Source organism: Symphalangus syndactylus, chromosome 14 (genome assembly GCF_028878055.3).
Source record: "Symphalangus syndactylus isolate Jambi chromosome 14, NHGRI_mSymSyn1-v2.1_pri, whole genome shotgun sequence".
NCBI classification, from domain to species: Eukaryota; Metazoa; Chordata; class Mammalia; order Primates; family Hylobatidae; genus Symphalangus; species Symphalangus syndactylus.
In genome coordinates this window covers 73218607-73239021 of record NC_072436.2, presented here as the reverse complement: position 1 = coordinate 73239021, position 20415 = coordinate 73218607, and the positions used below count along the sequence as shown (strand labels likewise).

General features: G+C 39.8%; 1 long non-coding RNA gene across 1 annotated transcript in view; it reads left to right on the top strand.

Annotated features, from left to right (window-relative positions):
- Window positions 1–20415, top strand: part of LOC134732489 (uncharacterized) — a 37682-nt gene that overhangs the window by 10139 nt on the left and 7128 nt on the right. The window contains exon 2 of the long non-coding RNA XR_010115712.1: window positions 12405–12501. This is a non-coding gene — a long non-coding RNA (uncharacterized lncRNA). The remainder of the gene's footprint in view (window positions 1–12404; window positions 12502–20415) is intronic.

Here is a 20415-nt window from a genome sequence, read left to right as displayed (position 1 = left end):
TGAAATCTTCAGAACAACCTGTTGAAATAGTTATTGTACCCATTTCACAGAGAGGAAGTTGTGGATCAAAATAAACTGATAATGGGCCAGGCACAGTGACTCACGCCTGTAATTCCAGCACTTAGGGAGGCCGAGGTGAGTGGATCACCTGAGGCCAGGAGTTTGAGACCAGCCTGGTCAACATGGCAAAACCCCCATCTCTACTAAAAATACAAAAATTAGCTGGGGATGGTGGCAGGTGCCTGTAATCCTAGCTACTTGAGGGGCTGAGGCAGGAGATCACTTGAACCCAGGAGGCAGAGGTTTCAGTGAGCCAAGATCGTGCCACTGCACTCCAGCCTGGGCAATGAAGTGAGACTCTGTTTAAAAAAAGAAAAGACTGATACTGGATGTAAAGACCACTTCACAAACCCCTAAAGTGCCCTGACAACGAAACCATGAAACTCTCCCCCTCTTATAAAGGAGTACACTTAAAAAGTCTTTCTATGTAAAAGCATTGTTGTGCTTCATGCAATGATTCAGAAACCCCCTAAACATTCTCAGTAAATCTCTGTCATTTCCCAGTGGGCTAAAAGCCCATTGCTAGGTCTTGGAGACAGCAGACTCCAGTTTAATGTAAGTTCCAGGACAATCAAAACCACTTGTATTCTAACAAAATGTTCAGTTTCTCATATTAATGGAAACAAGACTCAAGTTTGGATTAAGCATTCTAGTCTTTAGATTCAGTTGGCCTAACTCATAGGATTTTAGAGCTGAATCAAAGCTTAAGGTCATCTGGTCCAAACCTCCAATATCAGCCAAAAAGTTACTTAAATCTACCCACCCAGTCCATGGCAGCAGGACCAAACCAGGTATCTGATTCCCAATCCATTCAGCACTGCCTTTCAGACACAGTTCCAAGAGTCATTGCAGAGGTCACCTAGTGCAGGATTACCCACTTCCAGAATTTTGTAAAAGATAAATAATTGCATGTCTTCTCAATAACAGTTTCATCTATTTTCACTAATAGGATTATGTAGTCTTTTAAAGCTAGATCTAAAGTCTTTCACAAAAGAGAACATATCTGCATTCCTTATTTTTTAAAAAAATACCAGAATAACTTTTAAAATAACATAAAGAAAAGTGCACAAAAGGCATGAATGGCGTGTGATCAGAAGAAAGGATGATTTAATTGGGCAATATGAGCACAATTCTCAATTCGTTATTTATGATGCTTGTTGACATTTGCAGTGAAACATCAATGTTACCTTCTTAGTATAAAATAAGTGATTGGGAGGAAATACCATGCAAACTAACAGAACATCTTTGGCACTTACCTAATGGTAGCAAAAACAAAAAAAAAAATTAAAACATCCCATCATTAACTAGTTTTGTTTTCATGATGTTCATTCTGCTTCATTTGCACATCTTTTAGCAGCAAAAGTTAAAAACAGAAGTTGCATTCCTAATTTTGCTAAAATATATTATCTTGTTATGAGAAAAAGGACTCCTATGAAATGAAAAGCAAACAAACAACGTCAAGAACAGCTTTATTGGCTCAAGGACTGGGCTGGCCCATGGAAAAAATCCTGGAGTGATTTGTCCTAGTCCTATAGTGCATACATATTTCTTGCCTTGAGCTATACCTTATACAATTGAAATGTTACTATATGCTTCAAGTATGTCTTATCTTCTGAACTAGATCAAATTCCATAAGAGTAGAGACTGTTCCTTAAATATCTTCCTTCACAGTGCCTACCAAACTCTATACTTCTATGTAAAAGTGGAAAATTTGCTAAGAGAATACAAGCCGTATTCAAAGCATGTTGCCCTTTTTTCCCAGGTAATAACAATTGTATGATGTACCACCACCCTTCTCCCAAGAAGGAAATCAAGGGAAGACAGTAACTCAAGTTAGAGCATCTGGAATTAGAATGCAACCAGTCCATGTAGTCTGCATTTTAACCAGGAAGGATTTTAGGTACTGAGGCATCTGCAACCTAGAGAGGGCTCAAGACATCATGGCAATTTAGATATACAAGTTTTATATTTTGGGAGCAGGATTACTCCTTTAGTGTAGCCATACTTGGTATTGTGAGCAGAGAAGGAGATGTTTTTAGATTGAGAATGGTGAGGGAACAATGCATTGGAATTATCCACTTACAAGATGACTGACTGCCATGTCTATTCTTGTATATGGCTGAATCTGCCATCGATCCTTGACTAACTCTCCATGACCCAGGAAGGAGGAAGAGAGGAAAAGAAAGAAGAGGCATTGACCTGAATTAGCTAAATAACACTTGCAGAGTTCACATATCCTCCCCTCTAGGGTGTGCCAAGGTCTCCTGGCAGTCTGTATCTTTTTTTTTTTTTAAGTTAGATATTTGCTCTTCTACCAGAAAGCCTTTCTATTGACAAAGTAACAGAAGAGTAAATTTTAATTTGAAGTTTTTCCACCAGGCAGATGTCTTTCCTTGTGAGAACTGGCATATTTTTACCCTCAGAATAATCTCTGGTTTCATATGCCTAATTAAATTTTAGATGTCCCCTGCTTAAAGATTTATTAGCTTTTAAAGTTGTAGCATAACTCTTCTGCCACCTACATGCTATCCTTGAACATATTTACAAGCAGACTAGCTTATCCACTATAAAAAATATGGGTGCTTTAATACTCTGATGTTATTGGTGTCAATTACAAAATTCAGTTTCACAATAGAGCTTTCTGAAGATACTGTTACTTGACTTTCAGACTGTGAATTTACTTGAAGAAAGAGCGTCTGTGAATTTCAGCTATGAAGCATTGGAACTAGTTAAGCTAATGAAGGCAGTCAGCAGGTCTGGAATCCTGAAAATAGGGTCCAAGAAAGGTTACAAGCTGTGCCATGTACAAATATGGTCCCATCACTAAAAAAGCCTTCTCTTTATGGGTGAATGCATGGGCACTGACATTCATGTGACTGTTTAGTGGGACACACAAACTCACAGACATATCAAGAGTCATTGTTTGAAAAATACTTCCACCCACCAGCAGTCTTGACATCTTCCATTATTCCTAGGAATTTTAGCTATAAGTTTGCCAATCTTAAATTTTGTCAACATATCTAAAATATTCGGAATTAAATGCAATTTGGCAACATTAGCAAACTTCCAAAGTCCTATTTCATGAGGACACGTCTAAGTATGGATTACATTGTGCCTACATCTCAGTGGAGTTAGTTGATCTAATCAGACTTTCAGAATCAATGCAGTCGACACAATGAAAGTCCCCATTGACTCCAAGGTTGAAGCATCCCTTGCAGAAATAATCAGAACATCCTGGTCTGAGAATAGAGACTGGGTAGAAACAAGGTGTATGTTTAGCTCTTTAATAAAGGGATATTTTGAAAGATGTAACTTCTATTTTCTAATTCTCAGGAAAGAAGAAACACTTTTAAGCTCTGTTTCTTAAATCCTCAAGCTCAGTTGCCTTCCAGGCAAGAACCAAAATACATACATTACATTCAGTGTAAGTTAAAGGTCAATAGATTAGCATTCTACTCTAGAAAATAAAAAGAGACAGAAAGGTGACAGAATGTGAGCATTATAATTAAAATGGCCTTTCTGGATCTTGCAGTACTATAATCCAAAGACTGGACACAGGTACTTCTAAATAATTTTCATAAAAATATCCCCCTCATGTATTCCCTGCCATCAGAAAAGTATTCCAATCTTTGACTAGCAATTTTATGTAAAATGCTTTTGGGTTTATGTATAAATTTTAAGTATAACTTTGTTACTTCACTGTCAGGTTTAATACATACAATTTCTTGTACATTTTGAGTTTACATAAAATTAGAGGTTTTGCCTCATTGTGTTTACTTCAAACACACACAAAAACAAACATGTTTTGTATGTCTGTGTTAGCTAGTCGGGGACATGAGCCCTTTTTCCCTCAGGACTTCAATTCCCATACTATTTTCATCTTTACTGACTCATTTGTGGGCCAAACAATTTCACAGCATAATCTATGAGCAAACACACATTTGTTCTAAAATAATTAAAACTTTTCAGAAGGAGTAAACCTGTTTTTAAATTTCCTTGTCTTTCATGGCCACCTGATGCTCCATGCAACATACAGATGTCGGCAATTGCAAGGATATAACGGCCAGGTGAGGTCATCTCAGACCTCATCAACCTGCTGGAAAATTATGAACTGTCTCTGTTGAGATTTTAGCAAGTTTCTTCCTTCAAATATCACTTCAGATACTAAATAAAAAGCAACATTTATAAAATAAACACATTTACTGAGGCAGGTTTCCTTGATTTTTATTGCCAACCTGTTTTAAAATTACCACAAATGTCAGAGAGAAAGGGAAAAGAAAACCCAGTCTGAGACACAAAATGCATGTTACTACCTATCAGGATGTGAATTGTTAATGTTGCATCTCATTTAAAGGGAAAAAAAGTGCTATATAAATATGTGTGTAAGCACATGATTTTCCAAGTGGTTTAATCGCTTTATTGAGGTATCTTTTGATGCATTAAAAAAAAAAAAAAAAAACTAGGACAATGGAGAGGGGGTGGAGCCAAGATGGCCGAATAGGAACAGCTCCGGTCTCCAGCTCCCAGCCTGAGCAACACAGAAGACCGGTGATTTCTGCATTTCTGCTTGAGGTACCGGTTTCATCTCACTAGGGAGTGCCAAACAGTGGGTTCAGGACAGTCAGTGAAGCGCACTGTGCGTGAGCCGAAGCAGGGCGAGGCATTGCCTCACTCGGGAAGTGCAAGGGGTCAGGGAGATCCTTTTCCTAGTCAAAGAAAGGGGTAACAGACAGCACCTGGAATATCGGGTCAGTCCCACCCTAATACTGCGCTTTTCCAACGGGCCTGGAAAACGGCACACTAGGAGATTGTGTCCCGCACCTGGCTCGGAGGGTCCTATGCCCACGGAGTCTCACTGATTGCTAGCACAGCAGTCTGAGATCAAGCTGCAAGGTGGCAGTGAGGCTGGGGGAGGGGCACTCACCATTGCCCAGGCTTGCTTAGGTAAACAAAGCAGCCAGGAAGCTTGAACTGGGTGGAGCCCACCACAGCTCAAGGAGGCCTGCCTGCCTCTGTAGGCTCCACCTCTGGGGGCAGGGCACAGACAAACAAAAAGTCAGCAGGAACCTCCACAGACTTAAATGTCCCTGGCTGACTGACAGCTTTGAAGAGAGTAGTGGTTCTCCCAGCACCCAGCTGGAGATCTGAGAACGGACAGACTGCCTCCTGAAGTGGGTCCCTCACCCCGACCAGCCTAACTGGGAGGCACCCCCCCAGTAGGGACAGACTGACACCTCACTCGGCCGGGTACTCCTCTGAGACAAAACTTCCAGAGGAACTATCAGACTGACACCTCACTCAGCCAGGTACTCCTCTGAGACAAAACTTCCAGAGGAACTATCAGACAGCTGAATTTGTGGTCTCACGAAAATCCGCTGTTCTGCAGCCACCGCTGCTGACACCCAGCCAAACAGGGTCTGGATTGGACCTCTAGTAAACTCCAACAGACCTGCAGCTGAGGGTCCTGGCTGGTAGAAGGAAAACTAACAAACAGAAAGGACATCCACACCAAAAACCCATCTGTACATCACCATCATCAAAGACCAAAAGTAGATAAAACCACAAAGATGGGGAAAAAACAGAGCAGAAAAACTGGAAACTCTAAAAAGCAGAGCACCTCTCCTCCTCCAAAGGAATGCAGTTCCTCAGCAGCAATGGAACAAAGCTAGATGGAGGATGACTTTGATCAGTTGAGAGAAGAAGGCTTCAGATGATCAAACTACTCTGAGCTACAGGAGGAAATTCAAAACAATAGCAAAGAAGTTAAAAACTTTGAAAAAAAATTAGAAGAATGGATAACTAGAATAACCAATGGAGAGAAGGGCTTAAAGGAGATGATGGAGCTGAAAGCCAAGTTTCGAGAACTACGCGAAGATTGCAGAAGCCTCAGTAGCAGATGCGATCAACTAGAAGAAAGGGTATCGCTGATGGAAGATGAAATGAATGAAATGAAGCGAGAAGGGAAGTTTAGAGAAAAAAGAATAAAAAGAAATGAACAAAGCCTCCAAGAAATTTGGGACTATGTGAAAAGACCAAACCTACGTCTGACTGGTGTACCTGAAAATGATGGGGAGAATGGAACCAAGTTGGAAAACACTCTGCAAGATATTATCCAGGAGAACTTCCCCAATCTAGCAAGGCAGGCCAACATTCAGATTCAGGAAATACAGAGAATGCCACAAAGATACTCCTCGAGAAGAGCAACTCCAAGACACATAATTGTCAGATTCACCAAAGTTGAAATGAAGAAAAAATGTTAAGGGCAGCCAGAGAGAAAGGTCGGGTTACCCACAAAGGGAAGCCCATCAGACTAACAGCTGATCTCTCAGCAGAAACTCTACGAGCCAGAAGAGAGTGGGGGCCGGTATTCGACATTCTTAAAGAAAAGAATTTTCAACCCAGAATTTTATATCCAGCCAAACTAAGCTTCATAAGTGAAGGAGAAATAAAATACTTTACAGACAAGCAAAAGCTGAGTGATTTTGTCACAACCAGGCCTGCCCTAAAAGAGCTCCTGAAGGAAGCACTAAAGATGGAAAGGAACAACCGGTACCAGCCACTGCAAACACATGCCAAATTGTAAAGACCATCGAGGCTAGGAAAAAACTGCATCAACTAACGAGCAAAATAACCAACTAACATCATAATGACAGGATCAGATTCACACATAACAATATTAACGTCAAATGTAAATGGGCTAAATGCTCCAATTAAAAGACACAGACTGGCAAACTGGATAAGGAGTCAGGACCCATCAGTGTGCTGTATTCAAGAAACCCAACTCACGTGCAGAGACACACCTAGACTCAAAATAAAGGGATGGAGGAAGATCTATCAAGCAAATGGAAAACAAAAAAAGGCAGGGGTTGCAATCCTAATCTCTGATAAAATAGACTTTAAACCAACAAAGATCAAAAGAGACAAAGAAGGCCATTACATAATGGTAAAGGGATCAATTCAACAAGAAGAGCTAACTATCCTAAATATATATGCACCCAACACAGGAGCACCCAGATTCATAAAGCAAGTCCTCAGTGACCTACAAAGGGACTTAAACTCCCACACAATAATAATGGGAGATTTTAACACCCCACTGCCAACATTAGACAGATCAACGAGACAGAAAGTTAACAAGGATATCCAGGAATTGAACTCAGCTCTACACAAAGTGGACCTAATAGACATCTACAGAACTCTCCACCCCAAATCAACAGAATATACATTTTTTTCAGCACCACACCATACCTATTCCAAAATTGACCACATAGTTGGAAGTAAAGCTCTCCTCAGCAAATGTTAAAGAACAGAAATTATAACAAACTGTCTCTCAGACCACAGTGCAATCAAACTAGAACTCAGGATTAAGAAACTCACTCAAAACCACTCAACTACAAGGAAACTAAACAACCTGCTCCTGAATGACTATTGGGTACATAATGAAATGAAGGCAGAAATAAAGATGTTCTTTGAAACCAACGAGAACAAAGACACAACATACCAGAATCTCTGGGACACGTTCAAAGCAGTGTGTAGAGGGAAATTTATAGCACTAAATGCCCACAAGAGAAAGCAGGAAAGATCCAAAATTGACACCTAACATCACAATTAAAAGAACTAGAAAAGCAAGAGCAAACACATTCAAAAGCTAGCAGAAGGCTAGAAATAACTAAAATCAGAGCAGAACTGAAGGAAACAGAGACACAAAAAACACTTCAAAAAATTAATGAATCCAGGAGCTGGTTTTTTGAAAAGATCAACAAAATTGATAGACCACTAGCAAGACTAATAAAGAAGAAAAGAGAGAAGAATCAAATAGATGCAATAAAAAATGAAAAAGGGGATATCACCACCGATCCCACAGAAATACAATCTACCATCAGAGAATACTACAAACACCTCTATGCAAATAAACTAGAAAATCTAGAAGAAATGGATAAATTCCTCGACAAATACACCCTCCCAAGACTAAATCAGGAAGAAGTTGAATCTCTGAATAGACCAATAACAGGCTCTGAAATCGTGGCAATAATCAATAGCTTACCAACCAAAAAGAGTCCAGGACCAGATGGATTCACAGCCAAATTCTACCAGAGGTACAAGGAGGAACTGGTACCATTCCTTCTGAAACTATTCCAATCGATAGAAAAAGAGGGAATCCTCCCTAACACATTTTATGAAGCCAGCATCGTCCTGATACCAAAGCCTGGCAGAGAAATAACCAAAAAAGAGAATTTCAGACCAATATCCTTGATGAACATTGATGCAAAAATCCTCAATAAAATACTGGCAAACCGAATCCAGCAGCACATCATAAAGCTTATCCACCATAATCAAGTGGGCTTCATCCCTGGGATGCAAGGCTGGTTCAACATACACAAATCAATAAATGTAATCCAGCAATAAAAACGGAACCAAAGACAAAAACCACATGATTATCTCAATAGATGCAGAAAAGGCCTTTGACAAAATTCAACAACCCTTCATGCTAAAACCTCTCAATAAATTAGGTATTGATGGGACGTACCTCAAAATAATAAGAGCTATCTATGACAAACCCACAGCCAATATCATACTGAATGGGCAAAAACTGGAAGCATTCCCTCTGAAAACTGGCACAAGACAGGGATGCCCTCTCTCACCACTCCTATTCAACATAGTGCTGGAAGTTCTGGCCAGAGCAATCAGGCAGGAGAAGGAAATAAAGGGTATTCAATTAGGAAAAGAGGAAGTCAAATTGTCCCTGTTTGCAGATGACATGATTGTATATCTAGAAAACCCCATTGTCTCAGCCCAAAATCTCATTAAGCTGATTAGCAACTTCAGCAAAGTCTCAGATACAAAATCAATGTACAAAAATCACAAGCATTCTTGTACACCAATCACAGACAAACAGAGAGCCAAATCATGAGTGAACTCCCATTCACAATTGCTTCAAAGAGAATAAAATACCTAGGAATCCAACTTACAAGGGATGTGAAGGACCTCTTCAAGGAGAACTACAAACCACTGCTCAATGAAATAAAAGAGGATGCAAACAAATGGAAGAACATTCCATGCTCATGGGTTGGAAGAATCAATATCATGAAAATGGCCATACTGCCCAAGGTAATTTATAGATTCAATGCCATCCCCATCAAGCTACCAATGACTTTCTTCACAGAATTGGAAAACACTACTTTAACATTCATATGGAACCAAAAAAGAGCCTGCATCACCAAGTCAATCCTAAGCCAAAAGAACAAAGCTGGAGGCATCACGCTACCTGACTTCAAACTATACTACAAGGCTACAGTAACCAAAACAGCATGGTACTGGTACCACAACAGAGACATAGATCAATGGAACAGAACAGAGCCCTCAGAAATGATGCCGCATATCTACAACTATCTGACCTTTGACAAACCTGACAAAAACAGGAAATGGGGAAAAGATTCCCTATTTAATAAATGGTGCTGGGAAAACTGGCTAGCCATATGTAGAAAGCTGAAACTGGATCCCTTCCTTACACCTTATACAAAAATTAATTCAAGATGGATTAAAGACTTAAATGTTAGACCTAAAACCATTAAAATCTTACAAGAAAACCTAGGCAATACCATTCAGGACATAGGCGTGGGCAAGGACTTCATGTCTAAAACACCAAAAGCAATGGCAACAAAAGCCAAAATTGACAAATGGGATCTCATTAAACTAAAGAGCTTCTGCACAGCAAAAGAAACTACCATCAGAGTGAACAGGCAACCTACAGAATGGGAGAAAATTTTTTCAACATACTCATCTGACAAAGGGCTAATATACAGAATCTACAATGAACTCAAACAAATTTACAAGAAAAAAGCAACCCCATCAAAAAGTGGGCAAAGGACATTAACAGACACTTCTCAAAAGAAGACACTTATGCAGCCAAAAAGCACATGAAGAAATGCTCATCATCACTGGCCATCAGAGAAATGCAAATCAAAACCACAGTGAGATACCATCTCACACCAGTTAGAATGGCCATCATTAAAAAATCAGGAAACAACAGGTGCTGGAGAGGATGTGGAGAAATAGGAACACTTTTACACTGTTGGTGGGACTGTAAACTAGTTCAACCATTGTGGAAGTCAGTGTGGCGATTCCTCAGGGATCTCGAACTAGAAATACCATTTGACCCAGCCATCCCATTACTGGGTATATACCCAAAGGACTATAAATCATGCTGCTATAAAGACACATGCACGCGTATGTTTATTGCAGCACTATTCACAATAGCAAAGAGTTGGAACCAACCCAAATGTCCAACAACAATAGACTGGATTAAGAAAATGTGGCACATATACACCATGGAATACTATGCAGCCATAAAAAATGATGAGTTCATGTCCTTTGTAGGGACATGGATGAAACTGGAAACCATCATTCTCAGTAAACTATCCCAAGGACAAAAAACCAAACACCACATGTTCTCACTCATAGGTGGGAATTGAACAATGAGAACTCATGGACAAAGGAAGGGGAACATCACACTCTGGGGACTGTTGTGAGGTTGGGGGAGAGGGGAGGGACAGCATTAGGAGATATACCTAATGCTAAATGATGAGTTAATTGGTGCAGGAAATCAACATGGCACATGTATACATATGTAACAAACCTGCACATTGTTCACATGTACCCTAAAACCTAAAGTATAATAAAAAAGACAAAAAAACCTATTAAAAAAATCCTACAAAGAAGTAAACTATTTAGATCGTCTTCAAGACATAAACATGTAGATGTTTGATTTTGGAAATATAATTACCACATAGAGTTTAATTTATAATTTTAAAATTGCCATGTATAATAAATTGTCACATTTTATTTGGAATCACTTGACTGACTTAATTTGCTTGATTAATAATAGAGACAATAGGAAAATAATATAGTTTTATAATATTCAGGATTAAATCATCTATGTTCAATAGCTGAATATTATATTCTGTGTTTCTTTAAAATATAGAGTGCTGATTACATGAAATTATTTAGTATGAGCTATTAAAATGGTAGTTCATTTAGAACGTGCACTTTGTTCTTGCTATACTCTTACAAGCATTACCTGGAGTTTTCTTAATAGATTGTTCTGATAAAATTAAGTCAAAATATGAATCAAATGTTTTTTGTAAGCCATATCCCCACCTAGAAGTGAAAGAAATCTAGTTTTCCATTAATGGCACACCCCTCACCCACCCTGTCTCTACTCCCTTTTCCCCCATACACAATTTTGGGAAGTGTCCTGTGGGTGTCTGACATATACTCTTGGTTAAAATATGACACCTAGCATTTTCCTCTGTATTAGAAAGGGTTCTCCATGCAACAGAAAAAAGAACCAGAGATATATATTATATATATAATATAAAATTATACATATATACCTATATAGACATATAGTTAGATTAGAGATAGAGATAGAGATTGTGGGACTTTTCCTCAGTTCAGCTGAAGATGGGGTCCTTGTCATACAGCTATGAAAATTTAGGCTCGCAGACGATTTGAAGAGTGGGAAAAATGGGATTTATTGTGCAAAAAGGAAAAAGGGGAAACAGAGACTCTTAGCAAAGTGAGAGTGTTTCCTGCCCATGGGCTTCCTGCCTCTCATCTTGAATCGCAGGTACCACCCAGGAAGAGGAGGAACCAAGCTACTCCCCACTGCAAAGGGTGCGAACTTCTGTGGCTCCATCCCGGTGCACACTCCTCCCAGTGCATAGGCAGGTTGGAATTTTGCCAGAGTCCTTCCCACCTGGCTGTCTCAGATAGATAGATAGGTGATAGATAGATAGATAGATAGATAGATAGATAGATAGATAGATAGATAGACAGATACATACATACATACATACATACATACATACATACATACATAGAGACAATTATGGGAATTAGCTCATACAATTACAGAGGCTAAGAAGCCCCACAATCTGCTGTCTGCAAGCTGGAGACTCAGGAAAGTCAGTGGTATAATTCAGTCTGAGTCCAAAGACCACAGAACCAGGGGAGCCACTGGTGTAAGTTCCAGAGTCTGAAGGCCGCAGAACCAGTAGCTTGATGCCCAAAGGTAGAAGATGGATGTTCCAACTCAAAAAGAGACAGAATTCACCCTTCCTCTGCCTTTTTGCTCTATTTGGCCCCCAGTGGATTGGATGATGCCTGCTCACATGTGTGAGGGGATTGTCCTTACTCATTCCTTACTGATTCAAACACTAATCTCTTCCAGAAGCACCTTCTCAGACACACCTAAAAAATAATGTCCTACCAGCCCTCTGGGTATCCCTTAGCCTAATCAAGTTGACATATAACATTAACCATCATATCCTCCCTTCCTGCTTTAGTTCTCTCTGAAAATGTCTCCTCATCTGCCTTCGAGTGGTATGGAATCACTGCTGAGCCTCCACTACTGGTGCCATCAAAGACCTCAGTGATACCAAGGTAATGACACTGATGCCCTCCAAGAGCATCTTATCTTTGTTGCTGCCTGTGATACCAATATCGTGTGTGGTCCTCCCCAGTTTCTTGTTTCACTGAGCTGCAGATTAGTCTGTTCACTGCTTGAGCCCTGGAATTGAACACTTGAATGTGCTTTAACCTTGTCGTATCTTCTACCCCTCTTGTTACACTCTCTTACATAATTATATTTCCATAGATTTACCACAAAAAAGAGATCCTTCTGACTTTATTTTTGTTTCACTATAATTTACTGACAAGCCCTTCTTCCTAGAACTCAAGTTCAAGTCTATGCAGGCTGGACTGGAGGCTGTCATTTCTCTCCCAACCCTGATGCCGTTTGATAGCTCAGCTGTGTTTTGGTGATCTTTATTCTTATGATGAAGTTTTTCCTAAGAGATGTCTTCATTCCTCATGCATAGACTCCTCTAAGTGCATTTACAGGTCTTGCAAATTTGCACACAAAAATTTCCATCTCCAATAAAAATACATAAAGTCAAGATAAGATCTCCCTTTGACATGTGTATTTTAAATAATTATCTGGATGTTTTTCTTCTAAAAATTAAATATATTATCAGTTTTGAGTCATCCGTAGGATTTACTGAACTTCATGAAAGACCTTGCACCCCAGAATACCCTAGTCATTTGTATATTCAGTGTTAAGGATGGAAAGAATCCCTATGTAGTAGCTTGCACTTTCTTCAGCTTTAAGATGCCTGTTTTGGAGTTTTTTTTGTTTTTACATTTTAACATTTATAAAATCAAGACATTTCTTACAAACAATGTGTACATTTAATGCTTGGGGTTTTAGTTTTTGTGTCCTTGAAAACAATTGAAAGTATGTCTTACAAATGATAATATCATTGAATCAAGAAAATATAATAATCAGCTTTCTATTATTTCTTGGTTCTTTTCACTTGGAAACTATATTTGGCCTGAGATGTATCCAAACACACATGTATTAACAAGCAGTAATACACTGATTTAACTGAATAATTAAGGAAGTGACCTTTTGATACAATGATAGAGGCAGGGGGCAGAGAAATTCTAGGCAGAAAAGGGCAGGTCCCTGACAAAACCCCACCTTCGAGCTGAAAACCCTAAAACTGTGGCCCAAAGTGAGAACTTCTATTCCTGTTTTCCCACTTGAATGTTGCCTTTTCCTAAACTACCCATGGCCCACCCCATCCCCCATCCTGTGCCTGTAAAGACCTCAGACTCAGCCAGCAGAGAGAAGAAGCAGCTGGACATCAGGACTATGGCTGGACGTCAGAAAGAAGTGGCTTGACTTCAGAGGGACGGCATGATGGCATAACTTTGGAGAAAAATCTGGTCAGAGACAGCCAGACTTCAGAAGAAGATTACCTACCCACTCCATTCCCTTTTCAGCTCCCCTTCCTGCTGAGAGCCACTTTCATCAGCAATAAAATCCTCTGCATTTATCATTCTTCAATTCGTTCGGTGCAACCTCATTTTTCCTGCATGCTGGACAAGAGCTTGGGAGCCATGAGTATGGATAGAAAAGGCTGTCACACTGGCTTTTTGCTTTTGCTAGTGGAAGGCAGCCACCTCATGTGAAAAGGCAGAGGGCCTACTGAACTGTTAACACTTAAGCTGTCCACAGACCAGACGGCAGAGCTAAAAAGAGCACGGTAACATGCCCTCTGGGGCTTTGGGGGTTGCAGGCACCCCCTACCTAGATGATGCCACAGGGCCTGCAGAGACTTTGCTCCTGCCAGTGCCCAAAAGCACTCGTTCCAGCTCCTGCACCCACTCACCTGTGCGCTCCCTCCCACAAGGGGTGGAACGCAACAGACACATGTGAGTGGAGTTTGATCCTGCTGGCACCAAAGCAGCTGGCTAGTTCCAGTGCTCATGCACTCCAGTTCCTGCCTCATTCACTCGCACACTCCCTCCTGTGAGGAGTTGAGAGTGGTGGGCTGAGTAAACAAGACACCTGTGTCATGAGTCCCCCAAAGGGATCAAGGAAATATCCTGCTTCACTTTGACCTAGATACAAATAACATGACTGAGGAAACCTAATTAATTTAGTATAAGATGTTTAAACTGCTGAAGATTGCCTGCCAGAGGATTTGAGGTGTGTAAGTACAACAGAATTGTTCATATTCTTGATGTATATGATGGGTTATTATCTTCATGTGAGTCTACATAGATATATATTATCTTTATAATAAGTAAACAAGTATTTTGCATGGATCAGCTTGACTGTCATATAGGATGGTTTTTAGAGAGTGGTACTAGGGTGTCAACATCATGTGTGTGATTCTTACACAGACCAATAATCTTTGTCCTGCTACATGGCTATGGACTGAACCTTAATATCAGTCTCCTGTCTTCAAAATTTGCCCTATTGTTTTTAATGGGTTTCTAATAAAAGAGTGTAAATAGATTAGCATAAGTCAGTTCACACTATAGAGAAATAAAAGAGTCTCCAAGAACATTCCATAATCAGGCTCTTCTTGACTTGGCACTAAGGATAATAAGTTGGCTCTTCTGCTTCAAACTTGATTTATGTGATCAGAACATTCTCTCAATTCTTCATCAGGCTTGGAATCTTTGCCATCTACCCATTAAGTCATAGATCACTGCTGGTCAGCATTAGTCCCCTCTCCTGACCCAGAGGCCATGATGATATAGTATGTGGACTGAACTGTATCGATGGTGCTTCTGATCTGTTGCCTATTGAACATGTGTTCCAAAGGGTACAGAGGATGCAATGAGAATGTATATCCTGAAGATGTATAATGTGGTGCTGGGATACTGAACTCATACTGTTCCAGATATATCAAAACTCTGCTAGTCTTACCACATCTGATTTAAACTCTTTCATCTTTATTTTTCCTAGCTTAACAAAAACCTCTGCAAATTTCTCTCATTCTAACTTGTAGTAAAGCTCCAAAGAGCATCCATTTTTCCTCTTTCAACTTTTATTACATTGGGTCACCTTGGCCTTTGAAGAGTCTGTGTGATTAAGTGTAGTGTTACCAAATACTAGTCCCTGAAATCACTGCCTCAAAATCACCTGAGATCAAAATACGGATGCCTATTCCCCACCACAAGCCCACTCAATCAGAATATCCAGAGGCAAGGTGCAGCCCAAAAGCACCCCTTGTTTAGGAACTACTGATTTGGTGAGACTACCAGCAGTACACCTTATAGCAGTTGAGTATCGTAGCAATTTAATCATGCATCTAATAGGAGTAGGAGGTGTGCAAACTGCCCTTCATGAGTAACCTAGAGACACTCGCAAGAACCAACTTCACCATCACTATCATTCTCTATCTCTGACTGAAAATGACATTTACTTCTTCATAGAGGCAAACAGGTATTCTACCACAAACAGGTCCCCACATTAAAATTTTGCTCGAGGCTGCAGTGAACTATGATCATGCCACCGCTCTTCAGCAAGGGCTTAAGAGTGAGACCCCATCTCTAAAAAGAAAAAAAAGAAAATTTTGCTAAAAACAAGTAGACACCAAAGACCCATCAGTCAGAAGCCAGCCTAGTCTGAAAGAAACCACCACAAAGACCATCTGATATTTTATTAGCAGCACTTTGCTCAGCCGCTGGTTAAAAAGCAGTTCTCTGCAGCAACCCAGTTTTAGTTGTCCCCAGGGCTCTGGCTTGAAAAGAAGTTTGACATTATATTTTCTAAGCCAAAGGGGCACTTCTAGCTTAGAAGCATCAGACCAGACACCTGGTCAGGAGCATTGTAACTCATTTATTTCTCACTGAACAAGTTATTACCCTTTCCTTTTTGTCTGAATTGCTGTCCCTAGATGCCATTCCCATGGGTGGTCTCTACCTGCTCATTGCTCTACTCCTGGTATTGATAGGTCCACATGCCATGCAGCCTGAGGAGAAACATGGTTTGATATCCTAAGGGGGCAATTTCTCTCCTTGGGGAAGAGCCGGCTTCCATTGCTGTGCCTTGCCTCTCATTAATGTTCCAGCTAGGTCTCTTTACTGCTCTATTTAACGGCATCCATTCCATTATTGATCATATTTTGTGTAATGGTAGATTTACTGGTGAAAATGATGATTATGCTGTAAAGAGAGGACAGTGTTTGGGATCTCGCTTCTATAAAATTTAGCAGTGCTGTGGAGTCTGCCTCAAATAAGTGAATTGGAGATGCATTCTAGATGAGTGGTAATAAGAGTGAAACCAGTTCCTGGGAGTGAGACGATCTAATGTTTCCCTCTACACTGTAAGCCAGGACCACTCCAAAGCTGATGTTTCATATTTTAGCCCAAAGGATTTAACACTACAGGCCTTTTGTAATCTCTAAGTGGGTACTCTGTACATTTTAACATGGAACAATGTGACCACATTTTTGTATTTTCTACATTTTCAGTCTTCCTAATTTACTGCTTTATTTGATATATGGTAAAGTTAAGAGTTTTGGTTCATTCTTTCATTGTTCTTTACACTGAAAATTGCATAGGGTTGTAATCTTTTAATTCATGTCTATTTCTTCTGAAAGCTGACAATTGCTTCAATTATATTCTGTCATCTTTCTGCTATTACCAATACCTCCTTGCCTAGCCTTTTATATTTAACTCAATCAGTCATGATAATAAACAAATTAATTTACTTCTTTTTTAAGTCATTGAATTGAAGATGGGAGGGTCACTGAATCAGTCAGGTTCCCTTCAGGAGACAGAAGCCACATAGCAATGTGAACAAGGAAAGCTTAGTGAAAAAGGATTATTAACTACAAGAGTGGATTGCCATCTTAGGAGTAGGTAATTCTTACCTATTTGGGGTAAGATTATAGAAATAGCACAGAGAGGGAGCAGCCACTACCTCTAGGTTTGAGGCAGAGGACCCAGTGAAGCCCTGCCTCCTTCAAGGTCTCAGTGAGACCCAGTCTCCCTTGGAGAGGACTTGATCATTCATGGCTCACTGAATGGCTGGCCAGTTTCCCATAATAGTGGAACATCTAAAAAGCTGCCCTCTGCATTGCTGGGGAAAAGCTGCTAAGGGGGAGATGCTAATGAAATGTGCTGCCTCTGAGCCCTGCTGGTGTCCTGTGAATCCTGCCCACCTTATACTACAGAAGTAACCAGAAAACACACAGAAACCAGAAAGAACAGCCCTTTCCTCCTCCAGTGTCCCTCCAGTGCCCTCTACTGCAAAAATGGAACATTGTGCAAGCTGGCAAGGGAGAAACGTCCCACTATCAAAAGCAGGGCAATGAAGCGTAGATTTGGAAGTGAGAGGCAATAGCCTAATAACTGACATAGTCCACCCCTTTGGTCACTGAGCTTCTATGTGCACCCATCTGCATGCAAATGAACTTCTTTACAACAACAATGCAAGTCTGTTTCCACCTAACAATGTATAGCTATCCTTCATACAAAGGAAGATGTTCTTATCCTTTCCCCAAAATGAAGAGACATAGAATGCCAACAGTCATTATAACCATCATTAGCCATATTAATTACTCCTCAAATTCAGTCATAGTTCCACTAAGTATCCCATTACCCAGAGACTAGTGTATATTGACACTGGCACAACCATTAAGAAAATGGAGCCCAAAGCTACCTCCTCTAACCTCTATGGCAAACCTCCCCCTATGTGGTATCTCCATGACCACAAATTTTCTTCCTCTCAAGCCTTTGTTTCCCTGCCTAGTCTGAAGTAACATGATCCAGTTGATGCCCACCTACCTACTGCTGCTTGTGCCACTTCCCGTCTTCATCATTGCTGCATTTTACTAGCTGACACCTCTTAGACAAGGCCTTGATACAGTGCCCTATGCTGTAGCTACCTGTATGCTCATGATATGGAGTATGAATGACAGTAAAAATTACACAAGTAACAGTTAAATTTAATCATTTCAATCTCCTTCCCCAAATAGGGAAATTGGACAACTTAAGTTTAACTCATGTCTCTCCCACCTTGGCCAGTTAATAGGAATTGAGTATCCCAAAGTCAATGAGGAAAAAAAAATAACTTAAATTTTAAAATATAGTCAATGAGAAGAGGACTAAACAGAAGCAGGCTAGATCTTTCGCCCATGGAAAATGAAGACTTGCCAATACAATGTGCCTTTTTAGTGTTTTTCTTCAATTGTTACAAATCTGTGATTTGTTATATTTGACCCAGTGGAAGTCCTGCAAGTCACACTGACCTATTAATAGAAACCCAGACTCCAAACAACCAAGAAACAGAGCTCAGGCCTGCTTCATGTCTCTACTTGCACCTCAAGAGCAGCAGTGACCTTTGCCTATCATCCGACAACAATGTGGATGGCATCATATTTCTACCGGCATCTCTGTTTGGTGTGTGAAGTTATTTCCAAAAAGCTTCATTTATTTAATCCTCCAGCTGTCTAAAAATCTTTATGGTGACCATTTTTAGCATGCCCTTTACCCTTTGCTCTCTGAACCCATCCAAGTCCTTGCTTAAGGCTCCCAAAGGTCTAAGAGCAGTAGGGGGAGAAAGTGAAAACTGGATACCTAATGATATAGAAGTCAGCTGGTAAAGTCTACAAAATTACTTTGGGGATTAGCTGGTAGAAGAGATGGTGCTGTGTTTGTACTTCTACTTTCACAACACAAAATAATTAATGAGTAAAAAATACTTTTTGTTTAATAATTGCTGTTCCTCATTAGTGTGAACCAAGGGCACAGTCTATCTAAGACAATAACATCTGCACCCCATATTTCATTATCACCAAACTTCACATTTCACACAAAAGCATTGCTAGCACAGCCTTACAGCTTTAATTAGTTTCTGCCATAGCTGTGAAGGTCAGCCAATTATTGTGTGTGAAATTTCAATATGAAGTGGCTGAATTGAAGACAGCATTGCAACAGTGTGGGATTCTGCAGTGCTGTAAATCTAGTACTTTGGAACCATTTTTTAAAACACAAGATAACATAAAATAATCATCAGGTATGCATGGCTTCAAGGCTTACTGGTTAATTTAACATGTGCTTGGTGGGGGAAAAAAACCACATCATTTCTGATTGTTGCTTAAATTCCCTCATTACATCGTCATTATCTGTGACACAGTTGTTAAGGCTGAATCCATGTCTTTATGATCAACATCTTTTAACTCACTTAGAACTGCACTGGAACATTTGATTTAGAAATAAAGCCTGGTTTTACTGGATTTACATGATGCTTAATACACACACATACATATAGATACATATAAATGTACACATATTTTATATAGATACATAATGTTTAATATGTACATATTAGCATGTATACACACGTTTAAACACTGCTTGTTTGACCCATCAAAATATAAATAGATATTAATCAATTAGGTCAACTTAAGAATGTCATTTTACTGAAAAACTTGATGAATTAGAAAAAAATTTTACTAGGGATTCAACTTTATGGGTTTTTTATTTAGGATTGTAGAACTTTGAAATTAGAAATGATCTTGAAGCTCATCTGCTCTAGCCCCTCTGTTTTATGCATGAGGAAATATGCCCAAGAATAATACAGGGTTTCCCAAGTCCAAGAGTGTCAGCAACTCAACTCAAATTCTGGACTCCCTTTTCTCCTGACTTTCCATGGGCCTGTTTTACCACGGCATAACAATGTAGATAAGATGTGCCACGTGATACATAAAAGCTCCAAATTTTGCTCTCGAATTTTCATGAGATTGGAGGCAAGTTTGCTTTGTTTTGTTTTCTACATAGACATATATGTAGTTTAACCCTAATTCAAGCAAACAATTTTTTTTTGAGCTATCCTTTGTGCAAGGAACCCTGAAAAGCATCCTATGTATCTAGTATAATTAAAATGTTTTCACCGAGTTTACAAACCAGTAACGTAGATAAAACAGGAGGAGGAAAAAGAGACCACAGAGTTAATGGAAACACCTGTTAGATTGGGAAGGGTAGAGCTAA